Here is a 24,155-nt window from a genome sequence, read left to right as displayed (position 1 = left end):
CTTAACTGACCAATCACGTCAGTTCTGCCCTCCCCCAAATCCTGCCCTGCCCCTAACCAAGTCCTGCCCACCCCACCCCCCAAATCCTACCTACGCCCATACCAGTCTGTACTGTGACATAAATGCTGGTCTTTCTCACTGTGCTTGAAGTGGGTGTACAAACGCAGCCAAAAGACATTGGGAAGTGCTAAAACTGGTACCACTCTTGTAGTGTTGTTCTTTAAATTTGACATAAGAAACTAGCTGATTGGGCGACACGGCTTCTAGTCCTTTTTGTTCCCTGCTGTACCAGTGTTGCCTGGGCTTATTTTACCTGAAGTACCGGTAGCTTTCTAAATTAAATATTTTGGGGAGGGACTGTGGGTCAGGGGCAGAGCTTTGCATTGTCAGAAGAACAGAAGAAGAGCCTGCTGGATCAGATTTGCATTGTAAATCTGAAACCTGTCATCCAAGTCCTTTGAAGGAAGGTTGAAGGAGTTTGGTATGCTGGAGAAGAGATAATTAAGAGACAATAGAAGATAAGGACATAGGGAGAGCCATGTTGGATCAAGCCAAAGCCCCATCTAGTCCAGCATCTTGTGGTCACAGGAGCCAACAAAGGTGTTATGAGAAGCCCAAAAAGAGGACCTGTGCACACAATTGCTCTCCCCACTTGTGATTCCCCAGCAAATGAAATTCAGAGACATACTGCCTCTGACAGTGGCCTAGAGCAGTGGTTCCCAATGCTCAGCTCCATTGGGTGCCCCCAACTTCTAGTGTCATAAGGAAGGGAGAGCAACAAAAGTCCTGTATAACTTGAGGAGAAATAAACAGAGGGGTTTTGTCCTTCTTGCATCATGTTCATAACAGGGAGACATACAACTAAGCATATAAACTCCCTTCAGGCCTACATAGGCATCTCAGTGTGGATCATGGAACTCCAGCTGGTTGCTAGGCAACACCTCTACACATACACCCCTTGCCTGGCTGACTGTCAACAGGGTTAACCCTTAAATTACTGATGGAATGATCCCTGTTGTTGTACATCCAACATCCGCCAGCCACCGGCTTTTGAGAGTTCGTTTCTCTGTCCCTTCCCCAGCACCACCCAACAAATGGTTAAAAAAAAAGAAACGTTGAAATATATTCGGCATAGCTCTACTTCATTTGGCTGGATGTACACATAGATTTGCATTCCACTGACAACTTATTTCAAGATTTTATTTCCACTGAGAGAGATATCAAAGATCAAAGGGAACGAATCAACAGCAACTTGCCTCGGAGGCATTGCTGTTCCCAAGGGTAGAAAACATCTGCAGCAAAAGAGCCGCCACTTGTGGAAACATGCATGGCGGAAAGAGAGGAAGCTCTGAGCTCATAACACTTGCAAAGGTGGGAAGGTTGTTGTAGTGCAATTAAACCGATCACACATGTAAGGCTTCTAGAAGAAACTGGTTCGCTAGTGACCAGAATGTTGGGAAAGGACCTGGGAAGACCAGAGTTCAAATCTCCATTCAGCCCTGAAGCTTGGTGTGTGACCTTCAGCCAGTCACAGTATCTCACAGGATTGTTCTGAGGATAAAATGGAGAGGTGGTTGGAGAGCCATGTATGCCACCTTGAGCTCCATGGAGGAAAGTGGAATATACAGGTAATGATTAATAATAATAATAATAATAATAATAATAATAATAATAATTTGTCATGACTTCTGAATCCAGCATTAATCTAGAAGTAGAGGCTGAAGAAGCACCAGATTTGGAACTAGCTTGAGTCCTGGTCATTCAGGTGAGCTTCACAGGCTCTGCTCTGCATCCCCACCCCTGACCTCCACCTGAAGTTCAGTTAGTCTCACATGAAAGGGACTTTTCTGTGGTTGATCCTATGCTTGGCTATGGCCTCCCATGTGAGGCCCACCTGGCTCCATCCCATTCCCTGCTTGCTTTATGTCACCCTACTGAAAAGCCTGCCTATGCCAGCGAGCTCTGGGAGGAAGTTGAACTGAAATAATGTTTAAAGCTGCTGCTAATTATTGATCGGACTGCTCTCTGTTGTCATTTTATGTCTTTAAAATAAAATACTTTGATACCGCTTTTCCAATGCAATAAAAGAAAAACTATCAGTAGAACATCCCAATATCAAGCAGGAGCAGGTTGTGGGGAGGGGAGAACGCCATGCATCTTGCATCCTGGCTGTGGCATTGCTGCCACTTAGGGGGATAAGCAAGGCAGTGGCAGGTAAATATTGTTCCAAACACACTGGCACAGCCAACATGGTGCTTCTCCCGGTGTGCCTGGATAGTGCCAACCTTCCCAGTGCCTTGTTCCTCTCCTTCCCAGTGAGCCTACCTAATTTCAGTGAGCAGAACATTCCACGTAGTGGGTGCCACAACAAAATATTTTTAATATTGCCTTACATTGTTTGATAGGGACGCAGGTGGCGCTGTGGGTTAAACCACAGAGCCTAGGACTTGCCGATCAGAAGGTTGGTGGTTCGAATCCCCACGGCGGGGTGAGATCCCGTTGTTTGGTCCCTGCTCCTGCCAACCTAGCAGTTTGAAAACACGTCAAAGTGCAAGTAGATAAATAGGTACCACTCCGGCGGGAAGGTAAATGGCGTTTCTGTGCACTGCTCTGATTCGCCAGAAGCAGCTTAGTCATGCTGGCCACATGACCCAGAAGCTGTACACCAGTTCCCTCAGCTAATAAAGCGAGATGAGCACTGCAACCCCAGAGTCGGACACAACTGGACCTAATGGTCAGGGGTCCCTTTACCTTTACATTGTTTGATATAACTGTCTTTAGGTCGCTTGCGGGGGAAAGGCTCTTATTTGATTGAAAGTTGAGATACAAAGATTTTGTATGTTGCTTTGAGGGTTTTTCTTTTTTAAATCTCTCCCCCCCCCCTCTCTCTCTCTCTCATACACACAAGCAGTTCTGGACATGTAAATTCAAGCACATCCATGTTCACGAAACAGTAAACTGGGGAAGGGTTATTTGTAGCACCAGATGAGTGTTGAGTACCTATGCTTACTGGCCTATAGACACAATATCCATTCTAGTGGGATGCCTTGGAAGCATCTGCAGTGCATCTGTGACAACATTTGAGCCAGCGTCCCAGAGAGTCGCAGCCCATGTTTGGAATGAGGCTGGTGCAATGGAAATACATGATGTGGTTATCAGGAATCTGCAAATGCAGTCTCAGTGAGATCAGTTTGTGAAGGGTGACTTTCGGATGCAAGAGCGCCCCACCTCCTTGATCCACATTTGCTGGCCCGGAGGCAGCTGTATTTATGCTGCCTTGGCTGAGCACTCCTAGCTGAGCACATGGGGAACACCTGTGGGTGCTGAAAAGGAGTGGTGAGCCATTATTTTCTTGACGTTCACAGAACTGGAGGATGCACAAAGCCAGAAGGAGCAGGAAAGCCGATGGAGCCATTCTTGCAATTGAGAGAGTTTTCTTTTAGTGCAGGGGTGAGAAACATATGGCCCATGGGCCAAAACTGGCTCACCAGGTGGTCAAATTTGGTCGGCAAAGCCATTTCCCCCAAGCCACACCCATCTCTGTGTGTGCCCCCTAACGTGCAAATTGTTTTTATTTTTTTTTGAAATGGCACAAAACCTACATGTATGCCGTGATTAAAATAATGTCTTTCTAGATTTTCTGATTGCAAAATTCTGGATAAGTTCATCAAAGCTGACTCAATGAAGCTTGTTAGCAGGATGCCCCTCAGTTTAAGATGGGGATGAATAATAAAAAGAGAACAGAGAAATGGAGGAAGAGTGTGGAGTGCAGGGTAAGGAAGTCTCACAAAGCTCTGATTTTTCCCATGAAAAGTAGTCACTTGGATGCCTTTTTGAAACATCAAATTCTCTTTTTATACTGCTTGTGTGTGTGTGTTTTGAAAACAAACAAAACAATACTGAAAGCAATGTACAAAAATAGTCAAAGCCGTTATTTAAAAACAGCTTAGATAATAAATACTGTGGGCTGGCCCAAGAGCTGTTCCTTCAAAATGACACAAATATCTAGGGACAGAGGCAAACATGTCAATTTCTGTTTCTCATTTTTCCAATCTCAAATTTGGTGACCCACTTTTCTACATCAGTTTATATTTTAGTTTAAAAAAAAAAAAATATCCTTGTGAAAATTCACCAGCATTTTAATGCAAATTTATTCTCATTTGCACATTTTGTATGCAATTTTGCTTCATATTCATATTTTTTTGCAAAGGGATTTCCTCTAAGACAATGTTCTAGTGTATTTTCACAGATATATGCACACCTTACCCCAGTTTATGCATTTTTGCACACATTTACAAAACTGCATTGAAAAATTGGGAGAAGTGAGCATATCAAAGGATGGCTGAGTTTGAGTTTGCATGTAGTTTCAGCTAAATGGTTATGCTTTTGGTACCAAGTCATCATCAATTATTTGTTTTTTGTTTGTTTGCTTGTTTGTTTGTTGCCGTTCTGCTCTGTGCCTTTTCTGTCCTTCTCTTTTGCCTTCACTGTCAGTGGCCTCATTTGCCCATGCTACAATTTAAGTGGCTTGTGCAATTTTGACAAGGATGTTGCAGATGCCTGTAAAGAAAATCATATGGGTGCCCACAGTCAATCTTGTTAAGTGGTGCAGTGGCCAAATGATGCAAAGGCAGGGAGGGTGAGGGAAATGATGTCAAGAAGATGCAGCGTTGAAACAATGGGAATGTTTGGTGTGGTGAGTATTTGGGACAGAAAATTTGTTTGGCCACATTAAGTATGCTAATTTTGAGTTGAACGTCGACATTAGAGAATATTCAGCATTTCTCTCATTAAAGTCAGTTTAGCGTCCCCCCGTCCCCCCCGCATTGGGCTACTCAGTTCTAACATTTACAGCAGGGCATAAGTAAAAAAACAAAACAAAAAACAAACCACAGCCCCATCCACATTATACATTTAAAGCATTATTATGTGACTTAAAACAGCCATGGCTTTCCCCAAAGAGTCCTGGGAACTATAGTTTGTTAAGGGTGCTGGGAATTGTTAAGACACCCCTATTCCCCTCCGCGGGTGGTGCTGTGGGTAAAACCTCAGCGCCTAGGACTTGCCGATCACATGGTCGGCGGTTTGAATCCCCGCGGCAGGGTGAGCTCCCGTCTTTCGGTCCCAGCTCCTGCCCACCTAGCAGTTCGAAAGCACCCTTAAGTGCAAGTAGATAAATAGGTACCGCTTTATAGTGGGAAGGTAAACGGCATTTCTGTGTGCTGCGCTGGTGCTGGTTCGCCAGAGCAGCTTCATCACGCTGGCCACGTGACCCGGAAGTGTCTCCGGACAGCGCTGGCTCCCAGCCTCTTAAGTGAGATGAGCACACAACCCTAGAGTCTGTCAAGACTGGCCCGTACGGGCAGGGGTACCTTTACCTTTATTCCCCTCACAGAGCTACAGTTTCCAGAATGGTTTGACAACCAACCCCTCTTCCTTGGGAACCCTGGGAACTGTAGCTCTGTGCAGGGAACAGCGGTTCCCTAACATCTCTCAGCACCCTTAACAAGGTATGACAGTGCTTTTAATGTATGGTGAAGATGATGCCTGTGACAGGTTTTGAAACATTTTACTAGTGTAGCTCTCGACTTGATTTATCCTGAGAGGGAATTCAGAGTGTATACTCATTCCTGCCAATGCATGTTTACTCAGAAGTAAGTACCAGGCTCAATTGGATTTACTTCCAAGTAAGTGTACATTAGAGGATGATTTCAGCCTTAGAATCAGGGTGTTAACTGAATCACAGTGCAATTCCTATACGTGATCACTCAGAAGTAAATCCTGCTTCTTTCAGTGGGACCAGCAGTGCAAGCCTAGATTTGTCTACTCAGAACTAGGTCCCACTGAGTTCAAGGGGGCTTACGCCCAGATAAGTTGAGTATAGGATGGCAACCTTGAATAGATGTGCCTGTTGAAGGGGACCCTTGGTCTTTGAAAGTGAAGGCCATAATAAAATTGTTAGTCTTTCAAAGTGTCATAGGAATCCATTTCGGCTTAAAAACTTGTGGATGGCTGTCAGTATGCTCGCTTTTCACAGTGGATACAACAGATCACAGGGCTTCAACAGAGGCTGTGTACATAGTATGCATTTAAAGCACATTCAAAGTGCATTTCTGCCCTCAAAGAATTCTGGGAACGGTAGTTTCCTTAACAAACTACAGTGCCCAGAAATCTTTGAGGAGCAAGTGTGCTTTAATGGTACAACGTGTATGCAGCCTAATTTGTTTGAGCCACGTAGCTATTGCCTCCTCGAGATTGCAATTAACTTGAGAGGGGAACTGAAAACTGATCTATTTCCTTGTCTCTTGATCTTCTTATCACTGGGTCTTAAATAATGACCTTTGATAAATATTAACCACAGAGTGGTTTTCCATAAGACAAGCCTGTTTACTTTGGCATACAGAGTGCCTTGCCCTTCTCCAAAGCAGATTGCGACCTATATATCTTATGTAAGAAGCAGACAGGCACTGCCTTCCCCTCTGGGAATTTGCACCTCCCTGCTTTCCTCTCTGATCTGTTTTTCCCCCTCCCCTCCTTCTTGCTACCAGATGTCTGCATCATTTTCCAAGAAACTGCCAGGGGGAAAAAATATCCAAAGTAAACTTCCAATGCCGACCTGTTCTTTCCTAGAGAGATGGAGAGTAATGGCCAATGGCTAGACCCGTCTCCAGTGAAGTGGCTCTGGCTCATAGCATCTGTTTGGGCAATGGCGGAGCAAGCCAATCAGGCACCTGGGGCAGTGTGCGTGCCCTGAACCCAGGGGCGGGGGCAGGGCGAGCTGGGGCAGGACGCTCTGCGGGGCCTCCAAGGAGTCTGCCTGCCTCCTCCCACTCAGTCGCCCTACAGCTGAGGGGAAGGTGGAGGGCGGACCGTTTGGGGACAGCATGGAGCCTGCAGGTGCCCAAGCCACTGCATCACTCCCAGGAGAGATGCATGGCTCGGGCGCACTGCAGGCCTCACAGTGAGTACCGCTCGGCATTTTGTCACCCCCCCCTCAGTGGTGACACCCGGGGTGGCCCACCCCCACCGCACCCCCCTTCCTCCGCCCCTGCAGATGTGCTATGAGCTGAGATGGATGAGGTTAACGTTCAGGCTATGGTTGTGTCATTGCTTACCTCAAACACCATCCATAGTTGCTTAGGGGTAGAAACTAGAAATGTTGGAATCACTGAGCTTTGAAGCCTTGTTTCTTCCATTTTAAATTCAATTCTCCAAGTCTCCTTCAAGCAGTTGCTTGAAAATTCAGCAGCATGTTACTGAAACCCTGTCCTAATGTACATATCTTTGTATGCAATCTGGCCTATTGTGCACATTTCTGTGAAACAACTTCCCCTGATATCATGCATTTTGGCATGCCATTTTCACCAGCATATGCATTTTTATAAATATTACTTGGCTGAAGAACTGCATTGCAAAATTCAGAGAAGTGCAGAATTTGAACCATTTTGGTTCATATATTGTATTGGAAAGCATCGCTTAGGTTGTTTTGTCCTTAAATGCAAACTGAATCAAATTTCTCCCACAACTCAAATAGCAACTGCTCCTCCCACCCATTCCTACCACGGTCTTGACATTGGTTCCCCTCTCTTGCTTGTCATCTGGCACATACCACTCACTATCTCTCAATCCAACCAACCTCACAGGGTTGTTGTAAGAAATCATGCCATCAGTGGGGTAATGTTCCGAGACATCATGTGTGTCGATGAAATTGTGTATATTTGAAACACCATTGAAAAAGCTTGCAAACACCCCATTCTATCCCCACCTTGCCCCTGCCCTACCCCATTCTGCCCCTTTTTGTGATATTTTTGTGATATTTTCAGGTCACTTTTGGGTTTTTCGTGATGCATGTATGCGCGGTCGCACACATATTGAATGCGTACAAATGGGGAGTTGTCTGTAAGTGCCACACTTAACTTCTGAGAACTTTATTTTTTCATTTCAAATGCAGCAGTACAATTTAGAATTTATGGAATCCTTCACATTTCCAAGATTCCCTGTGTATCTGTTTTTATTTGCAATGCAAAATGTCCATTTGCTGAAATGGATTCTATTTCTTATACCCAAAAGAAATATTTATTTTTATGGCCAATGACCCAAAAGAAATATTTATTTTTATGGCCAATGACCAGCACAAAACATAAGGAAACAAAATAGAAAACACATAGAGTGTCCAAATGTATAGAATAGAATAAAATAGAATAAATTCAGTGGGTTAAAAAAACCACAAAGTAAAATGAAAATGGGTATCAACAAGTTAAAAAAGATGTCATCCTGTCACAAAATCACAGAGTGTCTAGGATCAGTCCCCAGCAGGTTTTGCTTGCCTCAGGACAATGCTTGACCATACTGTGAGTGACAGGTGCATATTGGAATGAAAGGAGTAGAAGGAAATAAGATGCATCTGATCATCCTGGCAGATTTGACCAGAAGGGACCCAAAGCTTAGTAGCAGAGTTTACAGCACAAACCCAATCATGTCTATGCAGAAGCACAGGCGTCGCCAGGAAGGGCAGCTGCCCACCTAAATCAATCAAAATCAATGCAAACCTGAGGTTCTGGGCCCCCAACAAAGCCTGTCCCCTCCTAACAAAAATTTTGGCTATGCCCATGCTCAGAAGTAAGCCCTACTGAATTCAATGGGCCTTACTCCCAGGTAGGTGGATTTAGGATTGCAGCCTTAGGTACTGCATCTGGAAGATCCCCGGTTTATTTTTTTATTTTTTTATTTTTAAGGAATTTGCTAATCAATTTTATTTTTTTTATTTATTTTTTTTAATAATATTTTTATTAAGTTTATGAAATACAGAAAAAAAGAATAAAAGATAGATATAGAAAATAAAGTAGAGAAGTTACAAATTTCCATAATCCTTTTTTTCAGCAAATCCAATGGACTTCCCCGCATCTTCCTAACCCTGCGTTCTCTGTGATACAAAACATCAGCAATTTGTTAACTTATTTCAAAACTTATTGTATCTTTCATTTTATCATGTTATCTAATTTCCAAAGTGTTGTAACCGACATCTTATACGTTTTAGCTTGAACATAATAAAGTTATTTCATTATTCCACCTCTGACTTCTTGTACCTTAATTTTCATTTCATTAGTTTACAATTGCTGAAGCTAGAATTTCCTCAAAAGTGCATTTTTTAACATTCATACAACTTATAATGTTTTTTCAAATAGTCTTTAAATTTTTCCCAGTCTTCCTCGATTGTTTCTTCTCCCGAGTCTCGGATTCTGCCAGTCATTTCGGTCAGTTCCATGTAGTCCATCAACTGCGTCTGCCATTCCTCCAGCGTGGGTAAATCTTGTGTCTTCCAATGCTTAGCAATCAGGATCCTTGCTGCTGTGGTATGGAAGATCCCCGGTTTAATCCCTAGCAACATCAGCCATGGTCTGGCTTCCCATGGATCCACCTCAAAGGCAATTCCTGAAAAAGATATGTGTGACCAAAAACAAAGGGGCGTGCAACGTTTTTCTGTTTGAGCACACGCTCGGTATAGTCAAAGCCTTGCACAGTTGCAGGCGATCAATTTGGAGAGTTTTATCTTTCAAATGAGTTAGCTTTGGCACATGCCACCCCCAACCAGTGGCAGCTGGTGACCATTGAGAGTGGAGGGACAGAAGGTAGGGAAGTCAACAGGAGGTGGAGCCACAGCCAATGATAGGCAGAGCCCATTTGCCTTCCTGCATACCCATCAACTGCCCTGGAAAAATTGGGACATCCCGCTCCCCCCTGTGAAAGTATGGTGGCTGTTTCGGGTGCCTTGCTCCCACACAATTTCAGGCTCAGATCCTGCCCTGAAAAAAGCACTTTTTCAGGTCTGTGATCTCGTGCGGTGCCCCCAAACATGTGCTTTTTGGGTGCCGTGCCCGAAAATAGCACTTTTTCCAGGTCAGTGATCTTGCACAGGTCATGTGATTTCAGACCTGGAAGATGGTTCTTTGGATTTGGGCCACACCATGTTGGAGGGCAAGCTTCCTGCTAAGTTCTACAAGGGCAATACTGAGAGATGGAGAAGGAGAAGGAGAAGGGAGAGGTTGACAGGCTGGGTTGCCTCTTGGGCTCGTTGTCAGTAAGAAGGCAGGCTGGAGCTAGCGGTGGGCAGATCGAGGTTGGTGGGCCAGTGCCCCATTTGCCGTAATGGACTAGCCTTCACTGCTCCCTACATACGTGGCTTAGCACTTGCTTACTTAGGTAGCACCTCAGAAGGAGAGTTGTGCCATGCAAGCAAGTTCCCCAACGTGGCCGAAATTGCAGCGTATGCACAATGTGGGCTTTTGGGCTGTGTGTTCAAGCAAGGCCTTGAACGTGCCTCCCTTTGTGTTGCCACACGCACCGGCTTTATTGCAGTAGGCAACGAGTAGCCGGGTATTGTTGTAGTCTGTCGTTAATGCATGGTGATTATATAAATGGCTTGCATTCCTTAATGCAGCTAATTAAGGGCCCCATCCAGCAGCAAGATCTATGATGCAAGTGCCACGCTGAAATAAAGGGAACCTGAATATCTTGTGCTCCTCCTCCTGTTCATGGTGCTTATGCAGGAGGGCTCTTTGCTGAGTCGTGTCCTATAAAACACTAAATCCAGACAAGGGCTGCATTGGCACTGTGCATTTAAAGCACTATGATATCTTTTCAAATAAACCTGGTGGCTCTCCCCCCAAATGATCCTGGGAGCTGTAGTTTGTTTAGGGTACTGAGAGTTGTTAGGAGACCTCTTCTTCCCCATGTAGAGCAACTGTTCTCAGTGTGGTAGAACAATCAATCCCTTTCCTCAGCAAATTTGGTTATTGTAGCTCTGTGAGTGGGATAGGTGTCTCCTAACAACTCTCAGCACCCTTGACAAATCACAGCTCCCAGGATTGTTTAAGGCAAACCTTGGCTGTTAGAGTGATATCATAGTGTTTTAAATGTGGATGCTGATAAAGTTGGCGAGAAGGGATAGAAGAGAAATGAAATCCTATTGCCATGAATTGGAGCCAAGAGCCAGTGTGATGTAATGGTTGGCATGTCAGACTAGGGGTGTCTTCAGACTGTCAATGTTGTCTGGGAGGAATTAAGGTCTTATCCATACTTCCTCTTGTCCTGCTGCTTTCCTCCAGGGAAAGCTACTCTTTAGCATTCAGTCAGAGCAAATGGCAATCTGAGTTTTCTCTGGATTGACGTTTTCTCTGACTTAGCACTAAACAGGAGGCTTTCTCTGGGAAAATATCAGAGTAAGAGGTAAACCTCCCAGAACCCTGCTTTCTAGGCATGAGACAAGCGTGGACGAGTCCTAAGTCTACACAATTATTGTTAAATCATTTTTATTAATTTTCCAATAAAAAGCATCCAATTAACATTTCAAATCATAATCCCATTAAAATAAAAAACTAAAATAAAAAAGACCAAATTATCATCCAAATTATAATTATTAATTTTGGGGGGCTTCCCATAGTCTGGACCTCGAAGTATATGCAAATCTCAGTCCTGCCTCTCCTCGTTGTTTCCATATTTTCCACATCTTGATTACACAATTAAAGTGGATTAAAACACACTGTCACCCCATTGCAACAAATCCACTTAAACAAACTCACTGATGTTTTGGAAAATGATAAGGAAATGCATTGAAAAGTGTGGGATGAATGCATGATTAATGGGAAGAAATGCAAACATCCTACAAACAAATCTGGATGAATGCAGAATGAAAGTTCATTGTCATATCACCTCCTTGTAAATAAATTGGAAGCAATGCTCAGTAAAGACTGTCCAAGCAGTATCAGCATGAATGCTGAATAAATAGGCTCTCTGGAGGAACTCAGGGACTGAGGAGACATGGGATCAAATCCTCCACTCAACCATAAGAACATCAGAATAGTCTGATCAGAGCACTTTCCCTTCCTGTGGTTTCCAGCAACTGGACTATGGAGGCAGAGCATAACCGCAGAGAGCTCTATCATCCATAAATTTGTCTTCATGAATTTGTCTTCATTGGCAAGAAGCTCACCAGGTGAGCTGTCTGGGGGGAAGGCAGGATATCATTGCACCAAATGAGTAAAATAATCTACAATAAATAAACAATCATTTGGAGCATTTGGACAATTCTTGTATTGAATTCTTCTCTGTGCCTTTTATGATTAGTTTGTTCTGAACTATGGTTTTCAAACTAGGCAAATAATTGATATATTGGACAATTCAAGAGCCCTGATACAAATTGTCCACCAGAGGATCATTGTTTAGAAAAGTAGGAATGTGAGGTTTCTCCAAAAATTGCATCACTTCTTAACCCCAATCCACATCTTCAAAATGAGGCTGCAGTTGACAATCCAGGAACATTTCAAATGCTACATTTGAAATTGCCATGTGAGGTGCTATCCCTCCTTGTGGGGGGAGAGCCGATCTCAGTCTCCATCTACTCAGCCGAGAGACTTAGGACCCATCTGCCCCCTCACAGAGATGCAATTCCCATAGCAGTTCAACAGTCAATCTCTCTTCCCGGGGAACTCTGGGAATTGTAGCTCCATGTAAGGAATGGGGTTTCCAAACAATCCCCAGCACCCTTAACAAACTACAGTTTGCAGGATTCTCTGGAGAAGACATTACTATTTAAAACAGTATGATACTGCTTTAAATGCACAGTGCAGATGGTGCCATAGAGTCATAAGGGTAGGAGGTGGTCTTGTAGGCCAACCCTCTGCTTGATGCAGGAAACTCAAAGAAGATCCCCTCCAACAAGTGGTTGTCCAGTCTCTGCTAGAAGACCTCCAGAGAGGAAGAGGCCATCACATTCAACCAGGATCTACCCTCCAGAGACTTAAACTCATTAGATCTAGTTCTGCTCTCTGAGGCAGCAAAGAAAAAAACAACATTTGCCCTCTTCTCTGTGACAGCCTTTCTGGTAGTTGAAGAGAGTTGTCATGTCTTCTCCAACAAGCATGATGTGCAATATATTAAGACATTCTGTTGTGCAAGAAGCATCAATGTGGTGTAGTGCAGTGTGCTTCAACCTAGGATCCCAATACATTGTTGGACTGCAATTCCTATAATCCCCAGCCATCTTAGTCAAGGGTCAGGAAAGATGAGAGTTGTGGTCCAACAACATTTAGAGACCAGAGGTTGAAGAACAGTAGGGCAGTGGATAGTCCTGAACTTCAGCCAAGAAGTGCTGGATTCCAATCCTCTCTTAACCTTGCAGCACAGTGGGCTGTCACTTTCTTTCAGGCCAACTTGAAAGGCTGAAATGGGGACAACTCATTTCTGAGCGGTTGTGGGTAACTAATCCATATGGCCGATCATCTCTGTAGCCCTTTCTGGAACCTGCTGCAATTTGTCTACATCCCTCTTGCTATAAATCTGTGATTCCCAAAGGCCATCTATCTAGTCCAGCATCTGGTTCTCACAGTGGTCCACCAGATGAGAAGACTGCAAGGAGGGTCTCAGTGCGGTGAGCAGCAACAACTCTTTCCCACTTGTGAATCCCAGCAACTGGTATTCAGAGGCATAACGCCTCTGATAGTGGAAGGAGAAAGACAGAGGAAGTTGAGAAAGGCTGCCCTAGAGACTTGATCAAGGAAAAGTGGAGTAATGGCTTGATAGACCTGGATCCGGAATTTGCTGGCGACACAAAAATGGCCTACCTAGGCTTAATTTACATCCTTTTCCTCTGCGCTTCTCCACTTTGCTGCTCCCTATCTTCCCTTTGTAGGAAAATTATAGAGTGTGGTCAGGGTATCTCTTAATTGGCTGCTGTCTGATAAGCCACATAGCTGGAATACTCTGTGCGGTCAGGTGTCACATGCAACCAACAGCTGGCGTGTTCAAGCCAGGCCTCCTTTGATGTCATCAGAGCTCCAGCATCTATGATTTAAACAACCACATACTTGTAAGCTGATAATGCATGTGTCATTCTCCCTCTCTTCCCTTCTCCTCCCTCCCCATGCTGCTGAGTTTGTTTGTTTTTTTATAATAATATTTATTAAGAGTTTAAAGATTACAAAAAGAAAGAAAAAGAATTAAACAAATCAACATAATAAAATACAAAAACAAAAACACTACATAAAACATTGAAAAAACAAAACAAAACAAAAACAATTAAAAACACTTCCAATATTTTCAATCTTAACTTCCATTCACTTGTTTCATTGACTTCCTCACACCTCCCTTTTTGTATTCCACTTCAATAACTGTTTCAGCAATTCCTTTCCATCTTCATCTATTTTCTGTCCTGTAATTAATCTTAACATATTCTAACCTTGTTTTTTCCCTTTAATACATTAACAATCTATCTGTACCTAGTTCCTAATAACATTTCTGCCAAAGCCATATAACTTCATTCCACCATTTTTCTATAACTCATTAATTTTACAATATTTCTGTAAATAATCTTTAAATTTTTTCCAATCTTCTTCCACTGACTCTTCTCCCTGGTCTCGGATTCTGCCAGTCATTTCCGCCAATTCCATATAGTCCATCAACTTCATCTGCCATTCTTCCCGGGTGGGTAAATCTTGTGTCTTCCAATACTTCGCGAGGAGTATTCTTGCTGCTGTTGTTGCATACATAAAGAAAGTTCTGTCCTTCTTTGGCACCAATTGGCTGACCATGCCCAGGAGAAAGGCCTCTGGTTTCTTCAGAAAGGTATATTTAAATACCTTTTTCATTTCATTGTAAATCATCTCCCAGAATGTCTTAATCCTTGGGCATGTCCACCAAAGGTGAAAGAATGTACCTTCAGTCTCATTACATTTCCAACATTTATTTTCGGGCAAATGATAAATTTTTGCAAGCTTGACTGGTGTCATGTACCACCTGTAAATCATTTTCATTAAATTCTCTCTTAGGGCATTACATGCCGTAAATTTCATACCTGTGGTCCATAACTGTTCCCAGTCAGCCATCATAATGTTATGTCCAACATCTTGTGCCCATTTAATCATAGCAGATTTCACCGTTTCATCCTGAGTGTTCCATTTCAACAGCAAATTATACATTCTTGACATCCATGCAGCTGCACTTTCAAATTCCTTGATGCAGTGGCCAACTTGGGGACTGTCATATTCCAAGGGTAATGGTTGGGGATTATGGGTCCTGGCATGATTTGCACATTCTCAAAGAGGCTGGCACTGCGCCCTACTTTGTAGAGGACAGTCCTCATATTTGAAGACTGCCTCCCCTCTTAAGAGTCCTCTTTCTGAAGCGCTGTCCAGTCCAAGCCTGCTTTAAAGATTATGAACTATATGAAGAGAGATCAACTTTCCAACTATCTGAAGATAACAATCTGAAGATAAACAACTACCCGACTTTTAGAAGACATCTGAAGGCAGTCCTGTTTAGGGAAGTTTTTAATGTTTGAAGTTTTATTCTGTTTTTAATGTTCTGTTGAAAGCCACTCAGAGTGGCTGGGGAAACCCAGCCAGATGGGTGGGGTAGAGATAATAAATGTATTATTATTATTATTATTATTATTATTATTATTATTATTATTAGGGACCCATCAACAGCACCCAAGGAGCAGGCTGAGCATGGACTCAGATCACCTGATTGTATTCATATTTAAATCATAGCAATTATTTCTAGCCAATGTGGTGTAGTGGTTAGCGTTTTGGACAAGAGCCTGAGAGACCAGAGTTGTTCAAATCCCCACTTGGCTATTAACTGTAACTTGCCTGGTCATCCAAACCAGATAAGATGTGGTTAATCTTAACTATGGTTTGTTGAAACAAATAATCTTCTAACCACAGTTGTGCAAGGTGACTTGTTTCAACAAACTATGTTTAGGTCAAAAACATTTTACAGTTCAGATGTAACACTAAACGTTGGTTAATTAATCTAGATTAGCCTCCCTGCAGCCAAAGGAGAAAAGCGGATGATGAAAGGTGTGAATCCATCTTCATACAGCTAACCCATGGTGTAGCTGTTGACACACAGCTTGTTGTGATGTGTGAATTAGGACGCACGAAGACAGAACATTCTGGCTACAACAGTACTCAAAAAACAAGCTTAATTTAAAGAACAGAGTTGCACTTAACAGTTTCGGATGATGGGGTTTTCCCTTCAGCAGAGCAGTATAGTCCTACATCCTAACATAGCAGCTTTTGTGATTGTCCCACATTAAGTCAGAACATGGAAATAGAGCTTAGTGACAGCACAATTCCACATATGTCTACTCAGAAGGAAGTCCAGTGAGAACTTATTCCCAGATAAGTCGTATTCTTCTTCTTCTTTGGCGATCACTTGTAGCCAAGTAAGATTGTCTTCCATAAACACGGTTTTAACAGTGAGTCCGTAAGTGACTGTGGAGGCCAATTCTGGATCCACACGTCCTCCCACAGTGGGGACATTGGTTTCCGGGCAGGAGTTGATCACGGTGAGGGTTTGCCAAGCGTGCCTTCCTCTCAGCACGTTTCTCCCTTTCGCCCTGAGTTCAAGTGTCTTCAAAGCCCATGACACCTATGGTAAAGGCTGTTCTCCAACTGGAGCACTCGCAGGCCAGTGCTTCCCAGTTGTCAGTGTTTATACTACATTTTTTAAGATTTGCCTTGAGACAGTCTTTAAACCTCTTTTGTTGACCACTAGCATTACACTTTCCATTTTTAAGTTTGGAATAGAGTAGTTGCTTTGGAAGACAAACATCAGGCATCCGCACAACATGACCAGATAAGTATTGTTATGCATGCCCAAATCTCGGAGGGGTGAGAGATTTCAGAGGTTCCCAGCATGTACCTTAGAAGCAAGATCACTGGAGACTAAAGATGGTTCCTGTGATATAAAGATTTATTTACAGACACCAACACCCACACTTATTGAGCATAAGAAGGAAGCTATACAGCATCAACACTCCAACAGAACCTGCTCCATTAGTCTTCTAGAGGGCTCCCAATGCTATAGCTCTTGCAGAGGGTGAGTCATGCCTCTGTGTCTCTTTCGGCTCCAGCTTCAAGACTGCTGGTCTTTTGTTCTCTTTCAGAAATAGACACCTTGATGATATAACCTCCAGCCAAGAAAGAAAGGCATTCCCCCTGCCATAAGTTTGTTTCTGTAGCAACCCATCACTTGCACTTGGCCTCTCTAGTTTTGCAAAAGCCCACCATTCTCCCAACAAAAGGGAACCTGCCAGGCTACACTTGTCCATCTGGCTTGACCTCATTAGCAGTCTCTTTTTACAACCAGAGTCACAGGGTTGGGTGGGGTTCCAAAACGCATTTAGTCAAACTCAAATCTCATTACCGTAAGCATAGTATCATTGTGGACTTTATTCCCACCCCAACAATAGTGGCAAACTTACTTATATGGGAAAGAGTAGAGAGGTGCACTGAGGATATCATGGGAGTGGAGGGCCATGCATGCTTTATATAACCAGCTATTATTGCCATGAAGAATCAAGCCTGCTTCTATGTGCATCACTGCATTGTGGATTCTGTTCCTTGGTCACACCAAAGGCTAGCGGAATGTCAAAAATGGGTTTGATGGTATGATGGTTGCTGGGGACGGGGACCATCCTATCTTAAGATGATCACTTGCTAATACTCAGAGTGATCAATTGAAGTTCCCTAAATGGGAGCGATTTCATTTATTTAATACAGACCAATTGGTTTGCATGGTGCTTTCTGAAGAACAGGTAGGACTGGTCCTTATTCCAAAAGAGAGGGAAGCAGAAGGGAGGAAGGAAATGGAGGCACAGGTAGCTAAGGAAAGAGAATTTCATTTACACATACTTTAACTTGGTTACACTACAGGCTGGGTGGATAATCCAAAGGCTTTCTGGGAAAGGTAATTTTGATGAGCAATTAAAAGGAAATAAGGGAAATGGTTGCACTGAGGCAATACAGCAAACAGTTCCAGGCTCAAGGGAGCAGTGGGGGGAAATGAAGAGTTGTTTTAGGGAGCAGGAGACTTTTAGCAACTTCCTCTACCTAGGGAAGTTTTTAATGTTTGGTGTTTCTTATGATGCTTTTATATTTGTTAGAAGCCACCCAGAGTGGCTGGTGTAACTCAGTCAGATGGGTGAGATACTATTACTATTACTATTACTATTACTATTACTATTACTATTACTATTACTATTACTATTACTACTACTACTATTACATCCTCAGTGAATTGTCCAGCAGAGCTGTTTAGAGTGGCATGGTAAAATCCAGTGGAAGGGGTTGTCTGGGTAGGTCCAGGGGGTAGTCAATGCCTCACTATGGAGGGAGCTATAGCAGCCACCTTGGAAGAGACAGAGGTGCAAAACCTCCTGAAGAGGTCCTTCCTGGATCCAGAGGTTTTAGAAAACTATCTTCCAATCTCTAACATCTCCTTTTGGGGCAAAGTGATCAAGGGGGTGGTGGCTACCCAGCTGCAGATATGCCTGGAGGAAGCACATTATCTAGATCCATTCCTGTCTGATTTCAGGCCTGCTTTGGGCACTGGAAAAGCCTTGGTTGCCTTGATTGATGACCGCTATCTTTTTTTAAAAATTATACTTTTCAGGTTTATACATTTCACTAATTTTACAATCATTTTTACACTTCAAAACTTGACTTCCTTCTCCCTCTTTCTGTGGTTCCTTAAATTTATTTTTAATATCTTCTGCATATCCAAATTAACTTAATTTGCTCATTTATTCATCTACTTTAAATATATACTGCATACATGTATAAATATAAATGTAAAACTGCAGGTTATTACAATAATCCTGCCAATGTTCTTATCTGTTTACAATTTATCTGTAAATATTCAATAAACCATTTCCATTCTTTTAGAAAAAGTTTGTTATATTGATTTCTTATTCTTCTGGTAAGTTTTGCTATTTCTGCATATTCCATAAATTTTTGTATCCATTCTTCCTTTGTTGGGACTTCTGCTTCTTTCCATTTTGGGGCGAGTAACATTCTTGCCGCTGTAGTAGCATACATGAATAAGTTTCTATACAGTTTAGGTAGTTCTGTCCCTATAATTCCCAAAAGAAAAGCTTCTGAGGTTGTTGTTTTTACAAACATTATTTTAAACATCCTTTTCAATTCATTATATATCATTTCTCAGTAAGCTTTAACCTTACTACAAGCAACCCTACATGTTCTCCTCGACCCCTCAGTGGCTTTTGACACCATTGTCAGCGTTCTTCTGGAGTGACTCGAAAAAGGTGGGAGTTGAGAATTGGAAGTACTGTACTACTGTGTTGCTGCTCCTACCTGCAGGATCACTACCAGAAAGTAGTACTAGGAGATTATTGCTCAGGGCCAAGGCTTTGGGATTGTGTGGCCCCACAAGCATCCTTTCTGTTTCCTATGATGGTGACCCATGACAGGGCTTTTCCAGCGGCGATTCCTCATTTATAGAACGCCCTCCCTAATGAGTTAGGTCTGTCTCCCTCATTATTGAATTTCAGAAGAAATTTTAGAAGATTCCTGTTTGCCCAGGCATTTGGTGGTTGAAAGACACTATTGATGACAACCTTCGGAATGGCTGGGGCAACCCAGTCAGATGGGTGGGGTATAATTATTTTTTAAAATATTATTATTATTATTATTATTACTTTTATTACTGGTTGTGAATGTTTCAAGTCTTTCCAGGATGTATTTAACAACTATTTTTAGAATTTTCTTTTTTAAAAAAAACAACTGCTGGTGGTGGTTGTTTTTAAAAATGTTTTACCATTGCCCCTGAGCTCCTTCAGGAGAAAGGATGGGATAGAAAAGAAATATATACATACATACATACATACATACCCAAGGATGGTAGAGCTGAATGAGTAAAGGTTACAGGAATGGGTCCTTCCTAATGGCTGGGAATCTCTCCTCCCTGCCTTTGGAAGGTGACCCCCTTCAGCAGTGTTGAGCAGCTTTTGACCAAAGAAGCTGAAAGAGATGTGAGCTGCCTAAAGGTGAATTGCCTTGAGCTGCTCCACTTGCTTCCCTTTGGAAACGTGATGCAGAAATAGCAGGTATGCTATCGACTGTTGGAGTCTTCCCCCCCAAAGCAGTCTGTTTGTACCCCTTCCCAACCTTGTGCCTTCCTAGAAGTTATTGGGCTCCAGCCCCCATAAATCCCAGCCATTTGGAGGGCACCAGGTTGGGGAAGGCTGAGTGAGCTGTAAAAGATGTACAGCAAAAACCTGTCCTACTGCCCCTTCCTCTTCTGTTCCGGGAAATGGAAGTGCATAGCACTCAGGCAGACAGGTAAGCAGACAGGTGAGAGACACAATAACATGAAGGTTTTCTAAGTTATGCAAAGAGCAGTTGTGGTAAACAGTATGCCACAATGTATTTAGAACATTCCGCTCAAGCACAAGGTATCATTATGACAATAATGGAAGCCATGGGTTAAAAAAAGACACTTCCTGGACTGTTGGATGTTTACAGCCAAGGAGCAAACCAGCAAGGTTTCACCATGTTCCCTTGCAAATAAATCACCCTACTACAAAGACTTGCCTACGCAAGCTTTTCCGCAGAATTAGCAAGCCTCTCTGTACAGTACTCACTCCCCTTAAATGCTAGTTAATTAACTACACGGCCACCTCTCTGTCCTTCTTCAACCTCATTTCTTTTCTCCATTCGAGGACTTCTCATATCCTGCCTCTCTTCCAGCAAAGAGATTCAGAAACAGCTAGCAGGAAAAAAATTAACGGAAACCAAGGTCGTCTCAGTATTTTGCAGGAGGGAGTCAATTGCTTATTGGAAATGTAAGTTCCCCCCAAAAATCCATTTTTTAAAAAGCAAGCATTTTGCGGTTTGGAAAGTGATGGCGAAAACAATGGCTTAACAGGGAAATGAGGGGTAGATGGGGCTCAACGCTCATCAACCTGGGAAGGTAGCCCATCTAGAAGAAGGAAAACTCTAATCCTAAACTTCTCCACTCATTCATGAGAAAGGCTTTGGGAGTAAACCCTGAGGAAAAATCCATACCTACTGCCTTGTGGGACATCTTTGGGAGAAGAAAAGGCTAAGGAGCAAACCCTACACATATCTGGAGTGGAGTCCTTAAGATGGTTAGATGGCACCTTGTCCACCTCCTTGAGAGCCACTGCCAGTCAATGTCAACAGCACTAGGCTAGAAAAACTAATGGCATGATTGTGGATAGGTCAGTCGGTAGAGCATGAGACTCTTAATCTCAGGAATGTGGGTTTAAGCTCCACATTGGGCAAAAGATTCCTGCATTGCAGGGCATTGGACTAGATGACCCTGGTGGTCTCTTCCAACTCTAAGGCAGCCTCCTGTGTTTGGTGAGCACCTGTGGTATGAGGTTGCTTCACGATGCTGATGGTGATGCTGGAGCTCACTTCTCAGGTGGTTGCTTCATTGCCACAAACGTTTTGCTGAATCAAATTACTGGCACAAGGGACTCATGACACCAGACCAGCCCTGCCCAACAAAATCTCTGAAGTTTACCTGGAGTTTGTGGGTCTTAAGACAAGTGGACTCTATTTCAAACATTCCTCTTACTATGAAGAATTGGAAGCATACGGTGCTGGCAAAATTAAACCAATGTGTTAATCAGGTCTGTTGGAATCAGCGGTGTTAACTTGTGTACAGTTTGTTAGAATCAAGGAGCAGGTATCCATTTGGAAACCGGTCCTGTAAGAATCAGTATATAAAAAAGGGATATAAATAGCCTGTCAAAGCACTGCATCAGCAGAAGCCCCTCAAGGAAAGGAAAGGCATAAATAAACACACACACACACGTAGACAGTGGCTGATTGGAGCTCTGGGCACATTACATGTCACAACACAATAGAGTACGATGACACTACATCAAAGTCAATTAAGTCACAATTTTGAAAGATAGGGAGGAGAAGGTATATTACAAGAGAACCAGCAATGGCTCTTTTCAAAGCTCCTGGTAATGTAAATGAGCAAGTGCTTTCTGATTAGGCACTTTTTAAAGCAGGGGTTGGCAACTTATGGCTGCATGCAGCCCTTGGCCTAATTTCCCACCTCCTTCCCAAAGCCTAGTTAGCACTTTCCCAGCATTAGGAAGGAGGTGGGGAGGCTCTAGGAGCCTGCCAGAGTCCTTGTACTTCCGTCCCAAAGCCCAGTTTTGGGAAGGTGGTGCAAGGGCAGGGAGGGGTATCCGATTTTGGCCTCGCACAGGGCGCCATATTACCCTGGTGGGTAGTGAGGGAAGAGGCAATGGACTAAAGTGGGTGGCAGAGACAAAGAGAGAAAGAAAAGGGAGTGACAGAAAGAGAGAAACAAGTCATGGAGAAAGAGGGAAGCGGGGTAGCCCTGTCCATCTTTGGTTCCAAGTCCTGACAAATTACCCACACGTGAATGTGGCTTCAGCAGACCAAAGTTTGCTCTTCCTTCCTTTAAGGGGAGGATGGCTGGAGCAAAACACTTGAAATACAAATACGTTTTTTGTGCCTGGTGTGTTATGGGCAGAAGTACAATTGGTCTGATGTGTTAGAAGCCACTGTGATGTATTAGTTTGTGTGCTGAAGAAATATTGGGGAGACCAATGTTCGACTCCCCACTCAGCCATGACATTCCTGGGTGACTTTGGATCAGTCATTCCCTCTCAGCTTAAGCTTCCTCACAGAAAATAAAATGGGGCCATGAGTGTGTGAGAGAGAGAACCATGTATGTTCACATCCACACCATACATTTAGAGCCCATAGCATCTCCCAAAGAATCATAGGAACTGCACTTGGTCAATGGTGCTGGGAATTGTAGCTCTGTGGTGGCTAAACTACATTTCCCATGATTCGGGGGGGGGGCTATGTGCTTTAAATGTATGGTGTGGATGTGACCTATGCTGCCTTGGCTTCCATGGAGGAATATCAGGATATAAATGCAATAAATCAGGATATTCCATGGAGGAATATGCGGATATAAATGGAAAGTGCATGCTCCTTTCCATATGAAGACAGGAAATACTGCTGCACAAATTTTATTTATGCTGCATTTTAATCCATCAAGTTGTCCCACCATCTCAGCCATCTCCCAAAATGATTTCCCAAAGCAATGCCCTTCACTTGTCCAAGCTTCTAGCTTTTCCATCACTTCAATGTCATCATAGCCAAGGAGGAGGGGGGCAGGGATGAGTGAGTCTGGTCGCCTCCAAGATGCCCAAGGCCCCTAAGCTAAATTTACAGAGGGTTTTGTTTTGTTTTTTGAAAATGGCACATTCCTACTCTTTCAACATTTCAAGATACAGAGACAAAAGAAAAAACGTGCGAACAAGATTCCATCACTTGCGCACTACATCTGCCTACAGTGTTCTGGTCAACTGCTGTAACCCAACACAGTTTTAGGAAATCCTAAACCCATTGAAATCAGGGGCTTTAACTCTGTGCTGGATTTTGTTCAGTCAGTTCAGACCCCAAAGGTAGGAAAAATGATTGATTAGCAGCTACCACTTATTTTATTAAGCACATTTAACAAATTACTTAACTGCAGACATAGTAAAGGGCTTAAATTTAGGCTTTTTTATTTGTTGTTTTCTTAAACTAACCCACCTTGCATGCATGTACCCGGTTGGAAGGCTCCATCAGCACAAAATTCCTGCAGCACCCAATCACTTCCCTTCTTCTACTGTATCCCAAATCCTCCTCCCTTCCATCTGAAAACAAAACAAAACTCTATTAAATGCATCTCTAGAAACTCCCCATACCTCACCATTCCATATATCTTCCCTCACACTTCTCACATCCAATCTTCATAAAGGCCAGTCAGTTTCAATATCCTATCTTCTATTCCACACTATCTCCCCTTTCCAAGGTTAGACTTGGGTCAGGGCTGGATCGTGAGAAACATGAAGGCGAGAGTACTTCTAAGTATGTGCAAAGTACCGTCCCCCCTCTTCTCTCCACGACCTCTCTGAATAACCACCATCAACCAGGCTTATCTGCGCTTTTAAGACGATGGCCGTGAATTCCAGACCGGCTCCGAGCCCCGGCTCCGCAGACTGCTCTAATTTCTATTTTACCTTTTAAGTCAGGTTGCTTTGAACAGCACTTCTGTCTCTTTAAACACAGCCTTCCGCGCGCTGACCAATCAGAGACAGGATTCCCTTCGACGTCCGAGCCGAGACTCAGCTGCCCTCTTCCAATACTTCATCACCGCCCCCTCCCCGCATATTTTCATTCGGATTGCTTAAAGGGGCAGGGCGCTATCGAAAGTGGGGTGGGGCTTGTTTCCAATTAGAACGTCCGGAGCTGCCAAAGTACGTCGAGGATTGGTTGGTCGAG

The 24,155-nt window shown here is 43.3% G+C and overlaps 1 long non-coding RNA gene across 2 annotated transcripts; it reads right to left on the bottom strand.

The window, feature by feature from the left end:
• Positions 1 to 2,712: 2,712 nt before the first annotated feature.
• LOC309346213 lies at positions 2,713 to 24,078 on the bottom strand. Of its 2 annotated transcripts, none has more exons than XR_014158474.1 (3): positions 23,874 to 24,078; positions 23,424 to 23,490; positions 2,713 to 4,560 (listed from the first exon to the last, which is right to left on the bottom strand). It is a non-coding gene; the product is annotated as an uncharacterized lncRNA (long non-coding RNA). The 2 variants fall into 2 exon arrangements; XR_014158475.1 differs by lacking the exon at positions 2,713 to 4,560 and adding an exon at positions 9,375 to 13,839.
• Positions 24,079 to 24,155: the final 77 nt, after the last annotated feature.

This window comes from Podarcis erhardii, assembly GCF_964252035.2.
Source record: "Podarcis erhardii genome assembly, chromosome: 7".
Taxonomy (NCBI): domain Eukaryota; kingdom Metazoa; phylum Chordata; class Lepidosauria; order Squamata; family Lacertidae; genus Podarcis; species Podarcis erhardii.
The sequence above is the reverse complement of the archived record's forward strand: the minus strand, read 5'-3'. Positions and strand labels throughout refer to the sequence as shown.